We start from the raw sequence: 4,012 nt of genomic DNA, 5'->3' as shown, positions 1-4,012 counted from the left end.
TTTTTTCTTCAGTTCCCCAGCTTGATAAATGCTGAGTGTGTTCTTCATTTTTGGTTTTCTGACTCCAGATCTCCAGATCTTTGTACATATAGTTGAAATATTTGACTTTGTCTTCCTGAGATGACCTTTGAAATTTTCTGTTCAGCTCTTCTACCTCCTCATTTCTTCCATTTGCTTTAGCATCTCTACACTGGAGAGCAAGTTTCAGTGTCTCTTCTAACATCCATTTCCATTTTTATCTTTTCCTTCTTTCTTGTCTTCTTAATGACTTTTTGCTTTATTTCTCTATGGTATTCTTGATGTCATCCTACAACTCTTCTGGTTTTCAATCTTTAGTGTTTAGTGTATCAAATTTGTTCCTCAGATAATCTCTGCATTCAAGTGGGATATATTCAAGGTCATGTTTTGGCTCTTGTGGACTTGTTTTCATTTTCTTCAGCTTCTGTCTGAATTTGAGTAATTGATGGTCTGTTCTACAGTCTGCCTGGAGCCTTGTTTTGGCTGACATTAAGGAGCTTTTCTACCATCTCCTTCCACAGATGTAGTCAGTTTGATTTCTATGAATTCCATCTGGTGTGGTCCATATGTATAATCGTCTCTTATGCTTTTTAAAGAATATATTTGAAATAACAAACTATTGGTTTTGCAGAATTCTGTCATGCAATCTCCAGCATCATTTCTATCACTAAGGCCATATTTTCCAACTACTGACCCTTCCTCTTTGTTTCCAACCTATGCATTCTGATCTCCAGTAGTGATCAATACATCTTGATTGCATGTTTGATCCATTTCAGATTGATGAAGTTAGTAGAATTCTTCTATTTCATCTGACTTGCTTTAGTTGTTGTTGTGTAAATTTGAATTATAGTGGTATTAACTGGTCTTCCATGTAGGCACTTGGATATTATTCTATTACAGACAACGTTGTGCCTCATGACTGATCTTAATATGTTCCTTTTGACGAAGAATGCAACACCATTCTTCTTCAATTTGTCATTCTTGGCATAGTAAACCATGTGGTTATCAGATTTAAAATGGCCAATACCAGTCCATTTCAGCTCACTAATGCCTAAGATAGCAATGCTTATTCATTCCATTTCATTTTTGACAATTTACAATTTTCCTATATTCACACTTCATACATTCCATGTTCTGATTTTTAATGGATGTTTACAGCTGTTTCTCTTCATTTTGAGTTGTACACCATCAGCAAATGAATGTCCCAAGGGCTTTGCTCCCATGGGCTTTACTCCATTCACTTCATCATGGTCTTCTCTGCTTTGAGGAGGCAGCTCTTCTCCAGTAGCATTTTGAGTGCCTTCCAACCTGAGGGGCTCATTTTCTGGAGCTATTTCTCATGTGTTTCTCTGTTATTCATAATGTTTTCAGTGACTAAATATTCAGAAGTAGTTCATCTCTACTTCTTCCTAGTCCATCTTCGTCTGGAAGCTCATATGAATCCTGTCCACCATGGGTGACCCTGCTGGTATTTAAAATATCCATGGGATAGCTTCCAGAATCAGAGCAACTCACAAGTCACCACAGTACGACAAACTGATAGAACAGAGGTAATTATCAATGGTAGGTGGGTTCCATCCACAGGAATTAATTCTCTTGATAGATTTTCATTGGAAAATATACAATTTATGAGGAAACTATAAATTAAGTGTGGATTAAGCCACCCACATATCAATGGTTGTTGTTGTTGTTGTGTGCTTTTGAGTCAATTCTGACCCATAGCAACCCTCTATAGGGTTTCCAAGGAGAGGCTGGTGAGTTTCAACCGCCGACCTTGCAGTTCAAACGGCTTTGCAGTCTGGCGCATTAACCCACAGCTCCACAATGGTAGGTGGGCTCAATTCACATTCTGTTTATATTCCCCTCATAAATTGTATTTTTCACAGTGAAAATGTATCAAGATCATTAATTCCTTAGTTGAACATTGTGCATATTTAGAATTTAGCTTGCTTTATTGTAAACATGTTAATGTAGTTTTCAAAAAATATGCACAATTATTAAGTAGAAGTGTATTTAAACGTCTGTAACTGTTTGATTATATGAACTTTGTGTAGGCAATGCTCCTGTAAGTATGTAAAACTAAGAATGAAAATAAATACACAACAAATCTGACTACACTCAAGTTTTAACTGTGTCTGTGAAAAGAACATGCACAAAATATCAAAAGGCAAACAATTTACAAAAATATTTGCATTATCTGATAATCGTACTGTCTAAAATACACATTGATTTCTATTAATCAACAAAAAGAGCCAAGTATGCTCAGTGATTAAAGCACTTTACTGCAAAACAAAAGGTCAGCAGTTCAAATCTATCAACCATTCTATGCAAGAAAGATGTGACAGTGTGCATCCGTAACAATTTATAGCCTTGGAAAACCTATAGTGCAGTTCTACTCAGTCCAATAGGGCTCTGCAACTTGGAATTGACTAGAGTACAGAACTTTTTTATATATCAATATACACACAATGTGTTAGAAAACAAAATAGTGTGAAGAGACAACATATCTTTTTGAAATCTCAAAGTAATGATGAAAGAAACGTAAGGTTGAATATTTCATACTTTCCTAGCAGATTTATTTTTTAAAATCTTTATTCAGTGTTAGAGTTGCTGCTGTTCTTAAGTGCCATCGAGTCAGTTCTGACTCATGGAGACGCTGTGTAGGGTTTCCAAGGAGTGGCTGGTAGGTTTGAATGGCTGGCCTTGCAGGCCAACATATTATCCTGAAGCACCACACCAGATTGAGCATATATTATTGGTATACTCTATACTATTGGTTGGTCTATAAATTGATAACTTTCCGGAAAACAATTTAGAAACATTTATCAATACATTGTATGTGTTCTTTCTGAGCAAACAATCTCAGTTCTCAGTATTTATCCTATAAGGATAAAAAAGATACAAAGATATATAGAATAGATGTATAATGGTGTTTAACACAGTGTTAATTTTTAGGAAACATTAAGTATACATTGTAGTTGTTAGGTGCCATCAAGTCAGTTCTGATTTACTGCGACTCTGTACACAGAATGAATCATTGCTCAGTCATGTGATACCCTCACAAATACTGTTACCTTTGAGCCCACTGCTGCTTCCACTGTGCCAATCTATCTTGTTGGGTGTCTTCCTCTTTTTCACTGACCCTCCACTCTTAGCAGGCCTGATGTCCTTCTCCAGGGATTGGTCCTCCTGATTATATGTCCAAAATATTATAGACTAAGTCTTATTATCCTTGCTTCTAAGGGGTATTCTGACTCAGGTTGTTTTGTTTGTATATGAGAATGATTAAATTTCTACAGTGTTTGTATATTCTGATGTTTCTATATCAGAATTTTAAAAGTTGATCTCTATATCTTGCCACACAGAGATGTCCAGTAAAAAGGAATAAGTATTATGTGAATATATGATGGGTAGATTTGAAAGAGAGGCTGAAATGAGACCATCTAGGATTCCTTTATACATCAATCTGGTGATAGTTGTTGTGAAATGTCGGCTACTCAGTTCTGACCCATAGTGAACCTGTATAGGGTTTCCGAGGAGCAGTTCGTGAGCTTGAACCACCAACCTTGCAGTTCAAATGTCTTTGCAGTCTGGCACATTAACCCACAGTGCCACACCAGTAAAAGTGTCATTCTAAGGAAATTGCAATGATGTGAAATAAGACATTTGGTTTCAACATTTTATTTTTAAGCAGTCTTTTTCTCCTACACTTTTATAATTTAAGAAGATATTATAATTTTGAAAAACATTTTTCATATATGAATACCTAATTTGGTGAAACATAAAGAATGTTAATAATAAAATGGAATTGAATCACTAATGTGAATAAGTGACAATTATTTTTGTAATATACTAAATATTTGCTGAGCATATTACCCACCTAGACATTAAAATATTTCCAAAGCACTTGCTGAAGTTATGTGGGATTTTTCAGTGGTTAAAATCATTTCATGATGAATTTAAACTTAAATAAGCAGATTTTATGGACTTAAGA

The sequence above is a fragment of the Chrysochloris asiatica genome, unplaced genomic scaffold, assembly GCF_000296735.1.
Source record: "Chrysochloris asiatica unplaced genomic scaffold, ChrAsi1.0 scaffold00063, whole genome shotgun sequence".
In the NCBI taxonomy this organism is placed as follows: domain Eukaryota; kingdom Metazoa; phylum Chordata; class Mammalia; order Afrosoricida; family Chrysochloridae; genus Chrysochloris; species Chrysochloris asiatica.
This window is presented reverse-complemented; position numbering follows the sequence as displayed.